We start from the raw sequence: 23,105 nt of genomic DNA on the forward strand, positions 1-23,105 counted from the left end.
TTTTCTTAGAATGTATGATATTGAATTGATATGAAAGAGAAATCCTGAATGTTAGTAATATATTTTTATGATAATTTGGTAATCACCATAGCCTGACCATAGCCTTAGCTGTACTTGAAACTGTTGCATTACCTCAGCTCTTTCCTTGGCCCAAACATCTGCTATTTCATATTCCATGTTTGTTTTTAAACTAACAAAACACTCACTACAATCTCTTTTATTTTCTTATGAATCATATTCCTCACAAAAGTAAAACTGAAATGTTGTTTTGTGTAAAGTCTTAATGGGTATGCAAGAGTTGTTTTTATCTCCCTGAAACTGGTTGAATTCATTTTTAGGGTTGATTAGGAACCAGAAATGGTGTAGAAAAAAATACCACAGTTTAAAAAGACATGAAGGGTTACAATGTGTTTCATTTCTCATTAGGTTTAAGCTCAGGTGCCAGAGGTTACTGGTGATTGCTGCTGATTAAGGCTCCAGGCTGGGGTAGTTTTTTCCAGCCTAGAGCTGGGAAAGGCTTTTCTTCTCAGCCTCCTCTTCAATGTTGTTTTTTGGATTAGCTGAAGTGAGGGCTCGCAGTATCAAAATGTTTGCTCTTGGAAAGTCGTAAGTTTGATTATTTTACTTCTATTTGGTGGTGGTGGGGGTGTTGGCAGCCTGTGTTATTCCCAGGAAGCACTGGTAAAAAGGAAGTCGGTGTTGGAGAGACATCCTGAGACTCATAGTAAACATACCATAGGTAAGAAGAAAGGTAGATCAAGGTCACACTCAGCAGGTATGTTCTGGAGGAGGGTGACTTTCTGCTTGGTGTATGTAGTGCTCGTGTGTTGTCATTACTGTAAAGTGCTGGAATGTGGAATTGTCTGGGGGAGAGGAATCCTGGCTTTTGCCTGTGTCTTCTTCTGGCTTGGAAAAAAATTCATATATGGAGTTGTTCTGATCCAAATATTGCTTTCAGTCAATATCATTAAGGGTAAAGGATCCAAATGGTGAAGGAGCAACCCCAAACTATGTTCCTGTATAAGCTGTGTCACTGCTTACTAATACGTGTGCTATAATTATATACTTAGGGAAAGTTTTGCCTTGTTTGTCCCAGAGCCAAATAATTTTACATAATATAAATATTGATCTCCTCCCTTCCTTTGTTGAATATTGAACTTTTATTCACTAATGGAACTGTGCATGTAATCTTAGAAGAGTATAACACCCTATTTTTTTCACTTGGAGAATCTAATTTGTAAAGGAGGAAGCAATAGGTAAGATTGCAGTTAAAATAAGTCTGTTAATACTGAAAAGTCTACAGAAAAAATCATTAGTATTTTGCTCTCTCTTTTCAAGTGTAAATCATATTCTTCATTGGGAATTTTGCTTCTTGGTAAAACTTTAAAAAAATCCTTACCAATACTAAAAACCAGAGATGAAAAATACCCTTCCTAATTCATGAGTCTCTGAAATCAGCAAGTAGTTTGCTCATTAGATTAGACTTTTTTAATCTATAAAATATATAGCTTCTCACTTAGTTCATCTAGCCAAAAACACTGAAAAACTTTCCCCCGAGATGTAATCACAGGTTTTTTGGGCCTTCTGATAAAATACATTTCTTTTTATGTCTTTTAAGAGGCATTAAAATGGAATTATCATATTCATGGGAAGTAATGTGAAGTTAAAAAGCACAGGGAATAGTGACTTGGAGCTTCTTTGTTTCTGTGGGCCATGGTGACCTGGCAGGATCTGAGTAGTTGGTAAGTGAAGGCACCTGCTGCAAATTCCCACCATAATGGTTTTTTTGTGTTTTGTTTTTTTTTTTTTCCCCAAAGCTGCTCTTTGGTTCTCTGCCAGGGAGCTTTCTCAGTCTGTCTGTTTTCATTCAGTTGAGACCAGACGTGTTTATTTCACGCATTCTCCGTGTTGAGGTGATGTGGCTTCAGATTGCTCACTGCAAACAGAGTGAGGCTCCAGTCATCAATGCTGGCTGAGGGGAGAGCACATTGTAGCCCAAGAATTTGGGATGGCATTTGCAAGTAGTTTCAGACATCCTTCATGATTTGGTGATTTTTGGTTGTGTAAAGTAATCAGAGGGTTCTGTGGTGAGTATAATCTGCTCTGGGAGACGCCATGTCATTTGTGAGTGAGAATGGCCATGGTTTGGTGGTTTTGGTGCCTGTTTGTTTCAGTTGTTTGTTTGTTTTTCTAGACTGCCTGACTACTTGATGTGGGCATATGCTAAAACACCACACAATTGGGATTTGCTATCACTTTATGAGGCATTAAATATTAATTAGTGTTGGTGCTTTAGGTTACAGAAGGAAAAAATTATCAATATCTGGTTGTGAAGTACAATAATGAAGTTTTGGACAGAAGGGAATATGTTTAGAGATCATGTTGGACTTAATTACTGTGCTTTTTTAATGGCGATGGGGGAGCACATTATGCTCGAAATAGCTCACCAAGGCTGCTTTGAGTTGTTTTAATTTAGAGAATTAAAAAACTTTTGATTGGAAAGTAGCCTCTCAACAGAGAGAAAAAAAATGGAAAGCAGTGAATTATTTTGACTTTTTTTTTTCTTGTTAAAGTATACAAAACTTCTAGAGAAGTATAGTTGTGTGTGTATATCTGCTTATCTATATTTGCACATTTACATGAATATGTACATATCATAATGAATTTTACCAGGTTGTCAAGGGTTGGTGGTACTTTTTTGGACCTTCTAATAAGTGGCAGAAGTAGCACCCAAAATACAAGTGCCTCACAGGGCTTTTTTAGAGAGTTCTTATTCTAAGAACTTTCTCAAATGACAATTTTTGGTCAAATGCTACATCTGTAGGCTTTGGTATGGAACAGTCTTAAGAATTGTCATGCTGTTTAAATAATTGCAGCAGCATGTATGGGCCAACCAGTCACACATTTTCCTTTCAAGTTTCTAAAAGAATTTCAACAGCAGAAATTGAACTGTCACAACAGTGGTCGATGTTCTTACAGGATTGAACTTTGCAATAATTTTCCCTTTGTACTCTTACAGCATTGGACATTGTGCGCCTCAGCAGGGTCATTGAGTGAGAATGGAACATCGTGAAAACTAAATTCTAGGGCTGTCAAATCAGGACACAGAAATAATATTAACTCTTGTAGCACTCTACATTATAAAAGTCTTCTGTGTAACACTGAACATGGCAAAAACTTTGGTGGTTGCTAAATGGAACTGTCTTGGTTGATTCATCAAATAAGCAGTTATGACCTATAACCTGAGTAGAGAGAGGGGAGTTTGGAGAACTGGATCACCTCATTTCACAATTACTAGTTATTATGGCAGTGTTAACTGATATTTCCATCAAAACAATGTAGAGGACTTTCAAACTGAACTAGTCTTAACTGGTCTAAGTGTCATGGGCTTGTGGCTTCTATTTTGTTAGGAGTTACATAGCCTAATGAATTAGATAAAAAAATGAGAAAAAATTAAGCATGTCTCTGAGTACAGGCTTCATTGATCTGAGTCCTATTAATTTGTGTGCAGAATTGAGAGCAGATTTAATGTTGCAGGCCTTCCAATTTGAATATTTAGGACAAGGCTAGACTTCCAAACAGATTCACTGTGAGCCCACTTGAAGAGCAAGAAGAATTCCTGTTGTCCCTGGAGATGTTGTAAAAGGCCTCTAGATTTTGATCAAAATGCAGAGGTAGAACTAACTGATTGTAAGGCAAAATAATAGCCTTCAGCTGAATATTCAGAGAAGGTGTAGTATCTTGGCCAGTAAGGCTTTTGACAGTCTTGTTATTCTGTTTGTCAGCTTTGAATCTATGTTGTCAAAATCTTGCAAATCACTTGCAAATTGATATAGTTTTCAGGCAGGGCTTTTTAAAGGTAAGTGACTTTGAATTTCCTGATTGCAAACCAATCAACAAACACGATTGCAGTTGCCATAAAAATTTATCTGAAGATTTAAATGGTATAAAAAGTGACATAACTTTGGATTAAAGGAACTTAATGAAAACTATTTGTCATATACAGTTTTAAAAGATAGACATAAGCAAACCCAATAGAACAATGATACAAGAATTCATTTTACTGTGGGCCATCTACAGTCTACATAAGATGCAGAGAAACCAATATAGGCCTGGCAAAATTCCATCTGCTAGACATTTATAAAGAGAAGCCTTTTACTTTTAGATGAGGTATGTCCACAGTCTGGGAAGGATATTAGAAGTATAAGCAAAAATTTCTGAAAGAAGACCAAGAAATTCGTTACACTACTTTAGTCATTGGCCTGTCTTATTTGAAATACTTTATTTTCCATAGAGCCTATAAATTCCTTCTTGAAAGTTCAGTAAAATTTTGTAGCCCTATAAACATCTGAGCTACAAATCAGACTTTGTTCAGAAGTTTGGGTCTGTGACAGGAAGAAAATAATTAAAATGATTCCCTGAGAAGAAAGGGCAGACTGAATATTTTGGCAGAGCCTAAGGCATTTTCATTACTGGTATTAAGGGATGAAGGTTCCCCTTATGGCAAGTATACCTTGGGTTCTTCCAGCAAAAGTGACTGACAATGAAATTTATAAGGGAATGAGTCTGGCAAAAAAATGCCAGAAAAAAAAAAAAAGGGAAGGAAGTAGAGAACATTTGAAATGCAACTGAATTTGCTTGTGGATATTAAGTGACAGTAGAGGAAGTAGGGTTCTCATTATATCTAAATCTATTTACCTGGGAAAGGCTGGCAAAAAATACTTTGCATGTTCCTCACAGAGCTCTGATTGCTGTCACCCCACTCTCCTCACAGACTCTAATGCCATTTTCACATAACTTGATCTGGGACCTATAAAGTCTTTTGGAGAAAAGTGGTAAAATTACTTCAGCTGTAGCTGGTTTTGGATTTGCTAGTTTATTCTAAGTTTTGGAGAGTAGTATTGCTACTGTGTGTAGACAATTTTAAGTGACCTGGTAGAAAAAAAGACTGGAGCCATTATGACATTACTGTTAGCAGTTAAGAACGAGGGAAGTGCAAAGCAGCATCATTTGCCATCAAGATGCTTTCTAGCTTAGGAGACCTAACGTGATTTAAGGTAAAAATCCTTGCCTTGGGAAGTACTCTGCTTACTGTCATACTGAAGAAACATTCCTTTCAGTTCTGAGCTTGTCAACAAAGAACATAAACTCCATCACCCAGTGCATGTAGATCACCTTTTATGAAGTAAACAGAGCCAAATTGCTCTGAAAGGAAAATGGAAAATACTGGCAGATCCTTTTGTGGAGCTACCAGTACTGGAGCCAGTAGCTTATGTGCTCTGACTCACACTAAATTGCTGCCCTTCTGTTCCTCCCCACTCCCTGGAAAGCCATGATTAAGTGCTAGAAAGAAAGTCTGTGTTCAGACAGCCAGGGGATGGGGGGAGTGATTTAATCCTAGTGGGCTCCTGGGTGTGAATGGGTAATGCAGAGACCTCAAAAGTCTGTGTAGAATAACACCAAAAAAGAAAAAAACCCCAAAAAACCAGAGAAGCAACTGGTGGCTTTAAAAATTATTTGATGCTTTTGCACACATCACAATTTGAAAACTACTTTTTCTGAGTCTGGAATGTTCCATGTGAGACAATGTGCGTCTTGACTAACTCAAGGCATAGCTCAACTGTAGTGTATTTATGCTCATGTCTGGGTTATGTATCAGTTGAAAGACACATATCTATAAAATCTGACCCTTCATGTGATATAGAAAGAAATCCCATTAAGATGGGGTTTTATTTCCAGATTAGCTACTTTGGGCAATTGTACTACATCCAGGAGCCTGGAGAAACAGAAGAGATAGAGAAATATATATTTGCTCTATTTGACAAGTTTGTTCCTTCCATTGTTAATAAAAGTTATCTCAGTAGTCTTTCTGTAAAAATCTGTACATCCCTGTGTTCTGTGTTTCAAAATTCTAGAATGTGATACAGTAGTGCCTGCTGTGGATAACAACCTAGCCTGGTAGTAACATGTGTAATACTGTGCACTGTGGTTAAGTTAATAGACATTAATTTCATGCTAAGAACACAGCGTGCTAAATTCATTTTTTCTTTTTTTCTTCCCCCTCCTTTTTATGTTGCTGGAAAACATGACAATTTTTGTCCTATTTTTGGTCAGGACACAAGAAGATCTCTTTGGAGAACATGTGAAAGAAATGGAGTTTGCATGTAAAAACACTTGAATGAATACTTTGGCATTAAGATTAAAATTGGAGAAGGTTCCATCTCCCTGCAAGTTGCCTTCCCCCTCAGTCCTTCCCCCTCACTACTTTCTGAATTTGCTTGTCTTTAGGTGACCTGAATATGACACTATTCCATACTGGACTTTTGGGCAAGGCTGGTATCACAGACTGAGCTCCTTCAGTAAAATAATACTTGTCATCTTTTTTTTTTTCCTCTATAGTAGCTAGCTCAACACAGATCAGAAAGTAGGACAGAGTAATTTTTTATTTAAAATTTATGATAAATCTAATATGCTTTAAACAATTTTTTTGCAGGCTGCTTTGTCTCAGAATACATCTAATCTAGCCTCCACACACGCCACCACCCAGCAACTGAAATAATTTAAAAAGAATAAATGAGTTTAAATTGGCAGTGTGTCTCTTGATGTGACTTCAGAAAAATTTACGTGACCTGTAAATACAAAATGATGAATCCTGTTTCCAGCTGGAAAAGGCAGCCTTTCCATGTGTGTGGTGGGAGAGGAAATGGCATTGAATGTTTTGTGACTGTTGTTTCCTTGAAATCCTTCAGATGCAACATCCCCAGAGACCATTTTGTTGAGAGGAACAAGTATTCAGTGACTTCCTAGGGGAAAAAAATAAGCCAATGTGTCTGTCTTTGAGATACTATACTGCAGTACATATGCCTTCTTTCTCTCTCCTGTGTTTTCAAACTGCCTCCCAGGGCAGTATTATGAAAATTTAAAAATATTTGTGTGCTGTCTTAAGTAAATATGATTGCCCAAGATATTAAACTTCAAAGGATGTTATTAATCAGTAGAAATGACACATTTAAGGCCAAAGAAAATTTGTTTTCCTTTGTGTTCACATTTTTCTCACTTAAAATGTAAGTTTTGTGGATCATCTGGGGCAAAACTATTTCCCACTTGAGGCATTTAAATTAATTATCACAAAGCCTTATTTTTGCAAATATTTTTTTTTTTTTCACAGAAAAATAATTGGATAAAAAAAGTAAAAGGGCATCAAATGCCAGAAGCGATCATATTTTCTGTAACATTGCTGTAAGTCAAGGTGGTATATTCTGATTCTGCCTACAGAAATAAGCATTTGTCTTTGGGCAAAAATGTCTATAAATTCACTTTCTTGTGTGTCATCATCAGTTTCACCAGATTCCTTCACGTCAGCCAAGACATTGAAAATCCTAAAGACACGGGGTGAAAAATGAGAGCCAGCCATTCCAGAGACTGGAGAAGATGGGATAATGTTGAGAAGCAGTTTTTAGAGTGAATATTCCATAATCCCCTGGATTTGTCTTGTTTTGTTTGGTATTTGGGAGACTCATTCTCTCAGACTCTATTGCTTGCAAAGCAGTGCTGATGGATTCCAAAATGCAGCACCTGAGTGAGGTGAAGCAGACTATGCTGAGAGGTCGGGTGAAGCCCTGCACTGTCCAGAGGCATTGTTCTTGTGCTGCAGCTCCGTGTGAAGTGCACTGGTCTCTGAAATGTGCAGTTGCTCCAAACAAGGTCTGGATTTTTTGCGAGGCTGTTCCCGGAGCTGCCCAGTGGTGTGTGTCTGTGGTGGGCGTGTTGCTGTGGGAACTAATGGAGTTCTAAAGCAGCAGTAAGATTTTCTTCTGCTTTCATTCCCTGGAGAGGATGAGCAACTCCTTTTCAAATGCAAATCTTCAGTGTGCAGCCTTGGTAGAGGGAATAAAGATGGGAAGGAGAATAAATTTGTGTTAAGCTTTAGGCATTTTCAAATTGCTTGTGCTATTGGTGCCCTTTTTTAACCTTTCTTTTTTCATTTCTGCAGAGCATTACCTTGTGTAAGCTCTGCTATGCTAAATCAGTCTGATGTTTGGGAGTGGTTTTTCTTCTCTGTGTGCAGGAAGTTGGTGTTTTTAGTAAGAGTCTACATTTTTCTCTCCTCAACGATGGGGAAGTAGAAAGCTTCCTGCTCCCCCAGAATGGTCATGTGCAATTTTTGATCTTTTCCAGTAATGTACATTGTGGTTTTTTTCTGTTTGTTGGTTGGTTTCCATGTAGGGTTTTATGGTTTTTCCCCACAAGTAAATAGAAGTACAGGTTGTGGCATGAATCCTGCCAGTGTCAATTTATAGCTCTCTTCTAACTGGGCTCAGGGAGTTGTCATTGTCCTTGTTTCCTTCTTTTCCTCTGTCTGTGACAGCCCTCACCTTATGGTTTCATCATTGCTTAATTCTGGATTGCAGAGAATTAATTTTAGATTTCCTTTTTTGACTTGCAGAAATACTTTGTTCTGCAAACTTGTCATCAGTGCTAAGCTACTAATTACAAAGTACATTCTTCCAACATTCCCAAAGTATTTATTTCCTCAAAAACCTGCAAAGTGTTCAGCACCTTTCCTGCAAGGACGTGCAGAAGCCTATAATTTTGGAACCAAAGTATGTTCAGTGGATGTTTAATCAAAAGTTGAAACTAAAAGATGACTGTTGTTACTTGCAAAAAGATGTTGTCTGCTTGATGATTTGAAAGCTGCCTTCTCCCTGAAAGGCTTGCAATTTACATGCTTTAGGAAAAACTCTTAATTGCTAGGTCAAGATTGCTGCTGCAGTTGGAGAGAAAGTACTTCAAGTGTTGCTTCTGTGCTCCCTTAACCTGGGACTGGCTGTCCAGTGAGTTCCTTTGAGTAAATCAGCCTTTAGTACTCTCTGTCTCTGCCACCAGTGCTGCTATAGGTCCTTGAACTGGAATCATGGGATAGGGCAGTAATAGGTGAATGCAAGAGAGGGCCGTGCTGCTGGGAGGAGAGATACCATTGAATACTAGAGAATGAATTTATCTGCCTGAGGGCAGATACAGTTCTGTAACACCTCTCTGAGTCACCCAAAACCTCTCTGAATCACCCCAAAAATGGCTCAGATCAGTTAAAGGAGGAAAAAAATATTGTCTGTCTTGCAGATGGGGTGGTTTGATATATCTAGTCACATGAGTCATCAATTAATCAAAACATGAGTTTTCCTTATTCAGTGATCATTATCAAAGCTATTCAGCAGTCTTAATTTGGGGCTGCTATTAGGATTTCACTGCTGTATTTCCATTGAGTTCAACGCATGACTTCTGCTTTCCAAGGGAGGAGAAAAAGTAGCTGGAGTCATGTTTTCAGCTTCTTTTAATTCTAGTTACTAAGTAGGTCATGACTTTTGCTTTCCATGTGTTTCCCATAAAAGCCCTGGCTGCCTTGAGTGCTATATGATAGGTTGTCTGGAAGCTGCAGACAAAGTGCATGCACTATGCTAGAAAGACTTTCTGAAATATTTTGTGTACAGTAGCTGAGGCTGCCACATGCTGCTTGTGCTACAGTGTCTGTGTGTGGTCACGGTGTTCACACTGCAGCATTCTTCAGAAAAATATCCAATGATAAAAGGGCTTCAGTGCATACAGGATGATGTAAAAAAAGAAAGTTAAAAATAAATCTGTGCAACATCTAAGGAGATGAAAAAATAGACTGTGCTTTTGTGGACAGTGGCAGGGAAGGGAGAACTAAAAGCACATGTCAAAACAAATACATTGAAGGATATAAGAAATATTCTCTCCTTCAAGATTTATCTTTTGCAACAGAAACCAAGACTGAGAGTTAGAAAAAACCTAATCCCTGTGTTGTGTCAATGTAGAATAACATGATCTTTAGCTTATAGAAGGGAGGCTAAAGTGTGATCACCCAAAGCCAGCACTTTACCAAGCTATTTTGTTAAAGGTACTGTTTATTTGGCATGTGGCAATACAAGCTAACAGGATTTTCATGCTGGGGAGGGTGTGGGAAGGGCTGTTTTGGTGTTTATCTTGCCACTTTGCTAATGGTTATAAACTTCCAAGTCTGGAAAACTGACCCTTTATGTGTAAAAATCAACTTCAAGAAAGAAAATAAGTTTGCTAGTTTCTTTACCTTTATTCCTTTCTTGAAAGACTATGGTTTTTTCAATCTTTCTGAATTCAATGCAAAATCTTCCATTTTCAGTTATCATAGGACACTATTTGTTAGTCACAGCATCTCAGTCTTGTGGCAAAGGTGGTCCTGCAACAACTGCTGTGGTTTCCTTTCATGGGGCAGGCTGTGCTGCATAAAAAAGACACATCCTTGGGATAGCATAGCTGTCTCCAGTGGTGTTCCGGAAGGGACACTGATGACTTGGTAATATTTCTGGGAAGGGAAGGAGAAAGGTTTGCAGAAACGATTGCCTGCAGTGTAGTTGAGCTGCAGAGCAGACGGATGAGCTGCTGGTGACTGGAGCCTTCCCCTCAGCAAAGGCTCAGTGCCAAGGTGTGACATCATGGACTAATGGATCAGGCTGGTGCTGGAGCATCAGGACTGCTGCTTCTGCCTAAAGAAACAGCTTCCTGCAAAGGCCAGATGTAACCTTTGATGAAGGATAAGGTCTAGGCAGACACATTTTGGATGGAATCCTGCAATTCACTGCTTCTGCAAGGAGGCAACTGAGAAGTCACAAATTCTGAGCTTTATCCTATGCTGGTTAAAATTTGTGGACTTTCTGCTGAAAAAACAAATTGAAGTTACCAATGCTGTTGGAATTCTTAATGGCTTTGAAAGACAAATATTTAGAAACCAACATCCTTGTTATTAAAAAAATAAATTAAAACAGCAGCACTAATTAATTTCTGTGAGTGATCTCTTCTTGGTTACTTCTGTACAAAGTTTTAATAAATTGCTCTATAATTTAGGAGAAGGGGAAGAGAATAATCCCTGGCATGGAAGAGAGAAATTCTGAATAAAGATGATGATTATAAAATCTTTTTGTCTGTGCTCTAGTATGGCTTTCACCATGTGACATATCAATATGATAACTGAGGAAACTATGTGATGGTTTAAGTGCTTTTTGGAATAGGGAGCCTTTCCTGAACAGACAGAACCTTGGATGGATGGATCAGGAAAGAGGCAAATGTCTTGCTGAAAAATCTGTCTTAGCTGCATCTAAATGAAGTTGGGACTGTTAGGCTTTTATGAGGAAAAGCTGATGATTAAGTCTTTTCAGTGCACATAAGCACGTAATAAATCTGGATCTGAACTCTGCAATGTGACTGACTGTACAGCAGGGTGTATCTGAAAAGCTATAACTTTGAAATCTGTGGAAAGATTTTGCAGTCCATTCTCCAGTTCTGCACCTTGAATTAATCAGTTGCAATTTATACTTCTGTTTTGATTATGGAACACTTGGGTAACTTACATAGCAGCATAGGAACCAGATTTATAGTGGAAATGCATTAATCCTTGTGAGATAAATATCTAAAATCCTATTTGTAGTCTAAATAAATAGAAGGAAAATCTGTGGGGAGGTGAGAGGGATCTGGCTGCGTATTCAGTCTTTAGTACCTGTTTAGCAGGGGTGTTCATAGATAAATAGGAGCAGTCTTCTTTGTTGCAAGGAGAATTCTCACTGGATTATATGAATTTCTTTGTTGTCCAGGTTTGTTGTGTAGAATTATTCTCACTTATTCATCAGCAAGTTTACCCTGACTAAATGAGGTCCAGCTCATGTTTTCTGTAATAGTGTGAATGTTAATAAATACTCATATTATGGCCAAGTATATTTGATCTGAATTCATTATGGTAGTCAAACTAACTTAATAACTATTATAAATCTCAGGAAAGTATTCCAGGGCATAAATGGCATCTTATTTGTTAGGTGGCTAAATCTGAATATTGACAACGTGTCATGAAAAACTTAGAAGTAAAGTTGAAGGAGGTCCTCTGCACACAGAGGGGCAGAAAAACAGGAAAGTTTGGAGGGTGGTTTAGTTTCTGCTTGGTATTTTGTTGTTATTTTCTTTTTTTTTTTTTTTAAATTTCTTTGTTCTGGTTTTGCTTTGTTCTGTACCTCTGTGTCAGAAGACTTAATTCAAAGGAGAGCCTGAATTTAAGACCCAAAAAAGGAAGGCAGAACGCAATTCTCTAGAATTTTCTGTTGTTATGTAATTAGGAGAAGAAAAATGGATATTTTTTCAAAGATTAAAGGGTTTTCTTGTTTTTCTTCTTCAAAGAGTTAGTTAGCCTTCTGCCATTGTCAACAAGTGAAAATAAAATATTTGGATCTTACCTTGCTAAAGTGACCCTATTTTTAAATTTTTTTCCTGGATTGTTTCAACATTAATCAGGACTCTCTTCTGGAGCAGTGTGAAGAAACCTTGACATATCTGTGGTAAAGTTTTCTAGGAGATGTACATCATGGTGTGAGGAATGATTTGTTTATACTTTCCCTGTACTAAATTTCTCTTTACTCCTCTGCCTATGCCACAAATTTTACCATTTCTGTGCGAAAATGGAGACCTGGCCACACTTGTCAAAGCTCTTAAAGCTGTCCCCAAGGCATTCTCCCATGTCATTGGTAAATGTGACAGATCTGGTGTGTAGAAAAAATGAGCATAAGGAGACAAGAAGGGGTTAGTTTTTCCCTTCCCATCTAAATTACAGCAAAATCTACCAAAAAAACCCCTTTATGGGCTAACATATTTATGCACAACAACCATTCACATTGTGTACCCATCACAGGGTTCTTTTCTCAATAAGTACAAAACATTCCCCTTCCTGCAAATTACCATGTGGAACTGAGGGTCCACATGAGATGGAGCAGTGTGAGATGTTGTACAGCAATATAAATGCTAGTCAGAATGTTTTGTAGCTGTTTCACTTACGTGAAGGTAACTGTGCAGCAAAGCTAAGATGTTATTTTTCTGAGTGAAGCATGCTACTTTAAAAGTCTTAATTGTACCTATTGGATTCTGTGCACACACACACACATATGGTTGATTATACAGTTAGGATATATGTGCTTTATTTTATTTATCTGTTTGTCAGGATCAATTCTTTATGATTGTATTTATCCTTTAATGTATAATTGGTTTTCAGAAATTTGCTTTTCAGAGATTTACATCTATTCTGAATAGATCTGTTAGCATTCTTGTGTTTGAATGTCCTTTAATTTGCTTTATTATTGAAAGAGGCTATATGTAGGACAGAAATATTCATGTCTCATCCTCTTTCATGTTCAGTTTAGGCTGCATCAGTTTTATTCCATTCACTGTAAGTAGTCTAAGGACCATTGTAGAGCTGTGAATACAGTTCTTTCAGCAAAAACAATTTAGCCTGAACTTTGGCTCTTTTTTTTTTTGGTAGAGGTTTCTTTTGTGAGGCCACTCAGAAGTGGAGTACTCTATTTATCTCTTTCAACATGAATTTTGGAAAAAGCAGGGTGGATGCTGGGACTGCACTGACCTCCTTGCCCTCACCACACAAGTTCTTAAGGGTTTTTTCTCCCCAAAGTGTCTTGCTACATAAACAGATGACCTACCTGTTTACCAGACTCATTCCTGGATATGAAATAAATTTCAGTGACTCAGTGCTTCCTATTAAGCAATATTACCAGTATTCAGAGGAAGGTGGTGGAATTTTCCATGCTCTCTGTGGCAAATTGTTTATTTCCAGCATGTCTGAAAGACTTGCTGCAAATGCCTTTCTGATATCACTTCCTTTCAGAAACTAAAGAGATATTTAGAAACTTTAGAAGAGATATTTTTGGTATCTCAGGACCAGATAATATACAAGTGTCTATACATGAATAATATTACACCAGTAATCTTTGCCCCAACTGTAAAATGAATGGAACAGCTACAAACCGTTTTCAGATATGCCATAAGAAATGTGAACAATTTTCTATGGTCACAATATGAAAAGCTGCTGCTGCCAGTGGACCATTTTTTGTGGTACACTTTTACTTTATTTAATAATAAGTTTTGATCTTCTACAACACCATTCAGAAATTTTGGGTGGGGTCCTGCCCTTACCTGTAAGGGATGACTTGTTACTGCATAGATCCCCATGTGACTGTTGTCAACACTGTGTCTATATGTGGCCTTTTACATGACAAAAGTGGATCTGGGCATATAGGGAATTTTGAGCCCATGAGTTACTCACGAGTGCATTTTTATTTCAAAGAGTAAGAAATTACTAAGATCCTGTTCTGCCCTTTTGTGTCTGCCTGGGTACTGTAGTTTCTTTTATCAACTCGAAGAGGTAAAGACCTCAGTAGGCAAGAAAGCTGAACATTTAGGGTTTATATTCCAGAATAAAGGCAAGCAGAATGTAATATTTCTATAATCTCTATTGGTGAAGATTCCTCTGTGAGTCTTTCCTAAGCTGTGTGCTGAACAGTTGGAAGGGCACGGGTGTGTATGTGGGTTTTATGTGTGTACTTATATGAACAACAATGGATACTGGGAGCTATTTCCAACATATTTTTTCTGGTTTGATAAAAATTGTACAGAGATCAATACTGGTTGGCTAATTCCCATGAAAACTGTTTGCAGAGGCTTCATACCTGGCTGAATGTAATGGTGTAATGAAATCTTTGGTTAAAAGATCCTACATGGTTATCAAACCAAACTATCTTTGCTTTGGGTGTGAGTTAGAACTTGCCAAACCCTGAGCTGAGAGCCAGTGAAGCTTGCTCTACCTAAAATATCAGAACACCCCAGTTTACATCATGACGTGTATCATCTCCCAGTAGAGTCAGTATCAGGATTGGTGTTGGTGGAATTCAGAGGTGTCCTACTGCAACTGTTCTCCTCACCTTCAGATGGTTTTTGTAGCTCCCTGAAGTGTGAAAGACAGGTATCTTACATGATGTGCAGTGTAACTTGGAGCAATTTACATGCCATTTATCTGACTTACAGTGACTTGAAGCTTGGTGTTTAGCGGTGAATGGAGAATAATTGAACTGAGGGCAGTGGCACTGGATGTAAAAAGGGATATGGAAGATTAATGAAGTCCTGGAAAGGAAAATGAATTGATATCTTTAAAAAAATTACAAAGCTGAACAAATTCTTTTGAAAAACAATTTGGCTGGACCCATCCCATAAAAGTCTTGTGTGGCCATAGCCAAAGAAGAGGTAATTCTTGTCTTGGCTGTGAGTTCACAGTGCAGTACTTTTAATGCTAAATATAGAAAGATATATTTAGCATGTACATATAACAGTAGCTTTGAATAATGTATTTTGCTATTACTGCTAAATGTTTCACCCGAAGATGAATTCACGGCAGATTTGTTTTTCCTTCTCTAAAGATTTTGGTTGAATGTCAACTTTATAATGAGTAACAAAACACTTATTTGATAATTTAAAATCTGGAAAGTAGATCACAAGTCAGACACTGATTTTAGCAAGGGGGTGCAATATTCCTAAACAAATTTTACCTCTTCTCCTCTGTGTTTCCTTGTGTACACCTGATTTACTTGACCATCACCATATTTTTAACCTGTAGTTTTGTAGGTATTGTCAGTATTTCAGTTAAGGGATTGGAGGGCTACAAAAGACTGTCTTCTGGAATGTTCCCTAATTTTATTTTATTACAAAGTACTTAAGTGTAATATGTGTTGCAGAGTTCTGTATCCTAAATAACCTGATTGATAGGCAGCCATTATCATTATTATCGTTATCATTTCTTCATGACTCCTTTCCTTAAAGTGAAGCTATGTCCAGTTGGTCATTTATTTAAAGGAGAAATACTGTTAATCTGTCAATTCTGTTATGCTCTCAGAATGCATGAAATTAATTCTCCTTGCATCTACCTACATACTTGCTTAGTACAATATATTTTTAAATCATGCTAGGAATGTTAGTGGATTTTTTGCTACCATACATTAAAAATTCACCAAAGCTGTAGGCTTTTTAAGCCAATAGTCTCTTTTAATCAGTGAGCTATATATATTTCTATTTACTGAGCAGTTTATTTTCTTTTCATTTATTTGAAAGGCCACCTTACCTAATTTTAAAAATAAAAATAAAGTTAATTTTGTTTTCCATTGAAGGGTTGCAATTTCTTGTGAGCTGCTGCAATCTTATTGCTCTGTTTCCAGGAAGACAACTTCAATAAATGTCAGATGTAGAATGCCATGACATATAATGACATTGCCGCAGCAAAGCTTATAGACTTGTCACATGTTTCTTAGACCTTGGTCACCAAAACTACCTGGGGAAAAAATCCAGAGTGCTTTTCATTTCTTTTACTTTCTTTCCTCCCTTAGAGTGATTCCTTCCAGACACCATGCCTAATTCTTCTCTCTAATATATCAGGGCGAATGAAGACTGAAAAGATGAGTGTCATAACTGTAGTAGTATTGTCCTTGTTGGCGGAGAGAGGCTTTTGCCTGAGAATTGTGATGATTCAGCATTGGGTACTTATTCTGGAAGAGTAATTTTTCATTGATCTGCTTTTGTGGGGTTTTCTTTGTTTTGTGAGTGGTAGTGGTTTTGTTTGGCTTATTTGAATTTTTGCTGTACTGATATATGGAAGGTATGAATTTCTTCAATTTCTTTGTATTCCATGTGTTATTGCCTTTTGGGAATGAGAATATTGTGTCTTCTCAAAATTACATTAAAGTCTAGTATCAGTCACTTGGAACAAATCTCAGTGATTTCTGTCTGGAGAAGTAGCACAGACATGGATCACATTTACTCCAAACTGTTGTGTATTCTGAAGTTATATATAAATGCCTTAGGAGTCAATTTCATCACTCATGAGGTTGTCACAGGAACTTGAATGACAACAGCCACCATTTAAGTATCACCAGCTGCCTCCAAGCAGTTACAGAGACATCCATCTAGCGCTGCTGTCCATGAATCTCTGTGCCTTCACTGTGGCCTGCTAATAGCCAAGGGACAAATACAACTGGCACCTTTGCCTCCCAGCTTTGGGAAGGGGAGCTGTCACAGTGAGCTTGTGCCTTATACTTCGGGAGAGCTGAAGGTTACAGTGGCCAGGACAATGAATCCTTTGGATGGGATAAGAGAGGAAGGGAGAGTGACCTCCTGCAGAGCACCTGACTGGGATATTTGCCAGTGTTTTAGGACATCAATGTCCCACCTTGGGAGCTTTGTAAAAATAAGGGGGTTGTCTGCTCTGGAGGCAGGTTATAGAAAAGCATAAACGTAAGCACGTTTTAATTTTTGTATATTGGTACTACTACCTTGGTACCAAGCTGGTGATCAGTCCCTGGGGTTCACCATGCATCTCCTCCAGGTTTTGTTTTATTTTCTTTGTGATATATACATATGTATATGTTGAGTGTTCTACATTAATTTTACAGGCAGCTGTAGCACTTCTACTGTGGAAAAATGAGCATAATGTAAGGCTGGCTTTCCTGACCTTTTTAATCATGACTTTACATGCTTTTTTCCCTGTAGAGTCACCATGGTAACACTTGTCTTTTTAAAAGTGATAGTTGTGTTTACCAATAGTAGCTATTAATACAGTCATTGACTTGCTAGAAGAGGGGAAACTAGTGCCTTCACTAAATAAGGTCTTATTTGCACAATCCAGGTGTTCAATAAAACCCAATTTTCTATGTAACTAACATTCCTTGGCTTTTGTAATTTTAAATTTGATTTATCCTACTAATTGTTTAAAATCCTGTTTTTTAACTGATGCATCCTTGTTTCCAGAGCACCAGCAGTTTAAATGACTGTAAGAAGAGTCTGTTCTGTTTCTGTCACACAAGAGGCAGTGTCTCTTTCACCTTTTATATGTGCATTTTTAAGTGTGTATAACTTTAACGAACTTGCTTGCAGTGCAGTGCAATAATGCTTACTCAGTAGGAAAATTTTTAGCTATTAATTATTTTAATTGTAAATTCTATTTTAAAAATTGAGGTTTTTTCATCAAACAAAAGATATGGTATTCATTTCTAGTTTACTTTTAGGGATGGGTGATGCTTAAAATGATGTAGAACAAGAATGTAGAATGCAGAATTAATATTCTTGTCATCTCCACAAATGAATGTGAGGTTTTCAAATTGTATAAGATGTCATACTGGAAGGATTTTAATTCCTGATATCTATTTACTTGAGTTTCTGCATTGCACAGCTTAGATGTCTTTTGTCCTTGGACGCTTCACCTTTATGTGTATAAATATCTTCCTGCAATGTTTACAGAAATTTTGTATGGCAGCCACATTCATGTGGAGTAAGGGTGGGGTCTCTGCTGGGGATTTAATACAACTGCTTTTCAGTCCTTGAGAATTTTTTCATCCCTACTTGATTTCTCTCTTCTTTCCTTTCCTCGTTTAAAGTTTAAACGAACTTTAAAAAGTGTTTGTTTTTTAAATTTAATAAGCGCAATGTCATCAGCTCAGCTTTGAATAAAAAGAAAAGCATATCCTGGAGGGCAAAACAGAGGCAGATCTCCATTGCACATTATCAGTGATGGTGGGAGAGAGGTGTTATATATGGCTTATCATGGAATGACAAAGGAGTTTATGCATCTGTCTAGCACAGTAAAGTATTTTAAAGAACAGGAGCTACTGCACAAATTAAAAAATTAAAAAGGGGTCCTAGCCAATGGTGATCCTGTAAAAAAAGATGCATGTAAATATGAGAGGACAACAGGAAAGCTAAGTAAAAAAATATGTCGGGAGGGGGGAGGTTTTGTTGTCATTTCTTTTTTGTTGTTGTTGTTTTGGTTTTTTTGGTTTGTGGTTTTTTTTTTGGTTTTTGGGCTGTTTTCCATTTATAAATCTTATGAATTGATGTTGAATCAGAGAACAGTTTAGATTAGAAGGGACGTCTGGTGCTCATCTAGTCCAAACGCCCTCCAAGACAGGGTCACCTCAAGCAGGTGCCATAGTTGGGTTTTAAACACCTCTTGAGAGGGAGATTCTACAACCTCAAGGGTATCCTGTTCCACTTTAAGGGTGCTCTGCCACCCTCAAAGTAAACAAGTTCTTTCTCAGGTTGAGGTAGAGTTTCTTGTGGTCATTACTCCTTGTCCAGTCTCTGAGCACCACTGAAAAGAGTCTGGCACCGCTATCTTGACACCCACCTTTGAGATGTTTAAGTGCCGTGAGTCCCCTCTCAGTCTTGTTTTTATTGAACAGGCCCAGCTCCTGCAGTCTCTCCTCATAAAGGAGATGCCTCAGACCTCCTCACCTTCCATGGTTTGCAGGGAGTAGAATTGGACACAGCACTCCAGATGTGGCCTCACTAGAGGGCTAAGTAGGGTGGCAGGATCAATTCTCTTGACATGCTGGCCACTCTTCCTGATGTACCCAAGGATCCCACTGTCCCTCTTAGCCCTGCTGGCTCATGGACAGCTTGTTGCCCACCAAGACTCCCAGCTCCTTCCCCTCAGAGCTGCTCTCTAGATCAGTACCAGTACCAGTCTGTGCTGGTACTCAGGATCATTCCTCCCCAGGTATGGGACCCTACACTTGCCCGTGTTGAACCTCATTAGAGTTTCTCTCCATCCAGCTTCTCCAGCCTACCAAGGTCCTGCTGAATGGCAGCACAGCCTTTGAGAGTATCAGCTTCTCCCACACTGTTTTTATCACCGCAAATTAATCTGAATTATCCTGTAAGGTATCAAAATACATTGATCTTGTGCCTCTGTAAAAAAATATTTTGTATTGTGTCATGGAACAATAATTTAAAGCAAAATCGTGCTGAAAGGAAACAGCCAGAGGGAATTCTTTAAAACAAAGCACGTGAATGAGCATTTGAGCCAGAGTTGCAAAACAGTGAGTGCCAAGACTAACTATTGCTGTGTCTGTCAAATTTTGGAATGTATATGTCATGCCAAAAATGGAAGAAACCTTCACAAAGAAGAAATTTCACTGTTGCCAAAACTACACAGGAGTTTGTTTAGATGCTTTGCAAAATCTCACCAGGGCAATTCATGGTGAGAGTTTAGAAAATGTGAGTGCTATAACTGTTCAAACTATTGTAGAAAAATGATCATCTGTAAAGGCAATCCAATGTCCAAACCAGTGAACAAATCAGTAAAGATTTTACTTTGACTATTTAACATGATGCGACATTTTATGGTTGATTTCCCAGATAGGTAGGAGTTAATAATGAGCTAGGAGGACAGCAGGGGTGTGATTGATATGAGTTTTGCATTTGTCTGCCTCTTCTAGGTTTGGGAATGGTACTTGCCTCTGTTTCTTTGCTTTTATACTTTCACTTCTGGAACCTGGAAGACTATCTTAGGATTTAGGGAGGAGGACAAGACAGTTGTGCATAGCTATGTTTTATTTTTCTCCTCTAAAAGACAGACCTGATTTTGAAGTTCACAGAGGAGAAGGGCAGGGAATTTGGAAAGTTAGAACTTGAAATAACATGCAGGTAGAATTTCTGTCACGTGGAACAAATTTTTTCTCCACAGTGGATTTAATGTAACGCATGAAAGAAACCACTATTGCAAAATACTATGATTAAGATTGTTCTTGATTCTTTATGGGATTGCTCAACCTCCTCAGATCAAATTGTTGCTCCAAAATTCTAGCTCTTTTGACCCTAATACAGTATATATGTGAATCTGTATAAAGATGACAACACGTTCATAATGGTAGTTGGTCTGGGTGTAAATGCAACAGTCTGAAATACTGTGCTGTGCCTTTTGGTGCCTTATAGCTGGTTTAAATTGATATTGTAAATTTGTTCTCCCACACCTGATTCTAGTGCATTTAGACTATAATTTGGCTTTACAGATAAATCTGGCATGAGGGAGCAGGTGGAAGAGGGAGTACAAAATATAGTAGCACATTGGCAATTACTATATCTACTTCCCAGCTAATAATGAGTTTTCATTCTTCAGTGAACAGAGAGCAAGTGAACTTAAAAATTAAAAACCTATCAACTGTTGAAAAACATGGCTGCATCCACTGAAAAATAAGATCAAAGGAGATGCTTGAACAGCCTCTCTCTGAAGGCTGCTCAGTCACAGTTTTGCTTGTAGAACACAGAGCTTTGAACCACTGCTCAATGCTGGCAGCAGTTTATAAGGCTGGGTTTTAACCCTCCATCTGCCTTCCCAATGCTATCTTTGGTCTGGTTCCATGGTATCTCAAGGATTAGCTGTGTGCATACTCCAACAGCTTTGCATGTCTCTTGGCAATATCCGGCTTTAAACTTAATACAGTAGGAGGTCATTCTTCCCATTGCTATGCTTCTTATTTGTTTAGATTTCATGCAGTCACTGGATCTGCCACAAGCTTTAAATTCTTGCAGGATTGGCTGGCCAGCGAAAGCACGTGTATAACTTACTGATAAGTGACACATTTTTGTCATTGTTTCCACACTGGTGCCGTTTGCTGCGCCTGCCGTTTTGTGTTCAGTGGTAATCTCTTTCAGCTGTTGTACGCTAACGCGTCTTAATAAACTATTGCTTCAGACAAAATACCTGAATAATTTCATTATGCTTATATAAACAATTATCTTTGTTGTTTTAGCAGTTATCTTTCCAAGTAGAGATGTTAAGGCACAGCTGAGATGAGAAAGCAGTTTTCAGGGCTTGGAGTTGTAGAGTGTGGATATGTGCCCACCACCTCACTCACACCTGTGCCCAGTGAGGACAATGGTATAAGTGTTGTCTAAGGAGGCTCAGAGTTGACATGGCCTTAAAAATTTCATTGTGGGGGATGTTTGTGAAATTTTATTTACCTGATTTTACTTACTAGAGACAAAGCAGATATGAGTCCAAAGGAAGAAATGGAAAATATCTTCTGTGATAACCCTAGCTGCTACAAAGAGAGGTGTAAGGTCATCACCAGGAATTTCGACTCTGGTCTAAGAAATAAAATATTTAAGAATTGACAAGTAATAAATATTCTCTTTCTGTTTCACTTTCTGGAAGTCCTACGAATGTAACACTGTAAAAACTGTGCTGAATATTATCAAATAATTTTCAATAGGCTGTTACTTAAGAAAAGCTCTGCTCTGACTCATGTGGTACTTAATCAGAATGAAATGTGTCAAGAAGCTCTTAACTCTTGCTGATGCTGCCAATTGTTTCTAGACCATGATTCCTTGCTTTAAACTTAATGTGTTATTGAAGCACTGCTACAGTTTTACCTTGTCCAAATTTATTTTAAGCCTGACAATGTCTCCCTTTAATTTAGAATTCTTCTCCAATAACACTAAATGAATGCATTTCAGTCCTCTGATGTTTAAGAATAGATAAACTTCCCTACTTTGGAATAGCAGTTTTTGGTTTAATCCTGAGCATGCACAGTCATACTTTGGAAATGCCACTCACCCACTACTAGCCCTTTCTAGAATGAAATAAGAAATTCAATTCTGAGATTTCTGTACCCATTAGCCAGTAGTCTCATGCAAGTGTATAAAAAAGAAAAAAAAAAAGGTGCATAATTAACCAAGATCATGTGTTACTCAAAATTTGTATGCATTTCAATTTGAAATCCACACAGGTTTTCCCTGCATTTTTCAGATTGTGTGGAGAATTTCCAGCTGGTGCCCGGCTGCCCCACAGCGATGGCTCCTGCCCCTGAGCCCAGCAGGGAGGCCGGAGGGCAGGGATCACACCGTGCTGTTCGCTTTGGTGGCCACCGGGTGTCATTCTAGGAGCAGCCTTTGGCCAGCCCTGGAGCACGACTGTGGCAGCACACTGTAAGTTGCTTTGCACCAAATCAGCCTCTAAAGCAATGACTATTTATCTTCTGTATCTATTTTTTTCCCCAATAATTATTCTAAAGTATAAACAGTGTAAACTTCCATCTCTGCATTCAGAATGTGAAATGCTGGGGTGTAATGAAAAGTACTGAGGGAATCAAAGGCATTTGTATTAAGATGTTCTGCAAATGCTACACTTGCAACTAGGGAAAATTCTGCATCTACTCATCAAATTTGTATGAGCTTTAATACAGCATTTGTGAATATTTCAATATATATTTTCAATGACTATTTCGTGGGTAGCTGTTTTGAATCTGTACATAACTGACATTTTACTATTAAAATGCAGGAGGAATTAGGAGGCAGAATGACTTTTGGGCACAAAAAATAATCTCTTTATAGTTTTTGGGGTTTTTTCACCCATTTCCAATAGAAAGGGAAATCCTAGAAAAGGTCCATAGCACCACATTAGC

General features: G+C 38.0%; 1 long non-coding RNA gene across 2 annotated transcripts in view; it reads left to right on the forward strand.

Moving 5' to 3' along the window:
* The first annotated feature begins 509 nt into the window (after positions 1 to 509).
* Positions 510 to 23,105, forward strand: part of LOC120497970 — a 42,352-nt gene continuing 19,756 nt past the window's right edge. The window contains exons 1-2 of one of the 2 annotated variants that reach the window (XR_005626599.1): positions 510 to 606; positions 22,451 to 22,629. This is a non-coding gene — a long non-coding RNA (uncharacterized LOC120497970). Of the gene's footprint in view, positions 607 to 19,475; positions 19,582 to 22,450; positions 22,630 to 23,105 lie in introns of those variants that run through there. The other variant, XR_005626600.1, reaches the window with a different exon arrangement.

This window comes from Passer montanus, unplaced genomic scaffold, assembly GCF_014805655.1.
Source record: "Passer montanus isolate IOZ18808 unplaced genomic scaffold, ASM1480565v1 scaffold14, whole genome shotgun sequence".
Classification (NCBI taxonomy): Eukaryota; Metazoa; Chordata; class Aves; order Passeriformes; family Passeridae; genus Passer; species Passer montanus.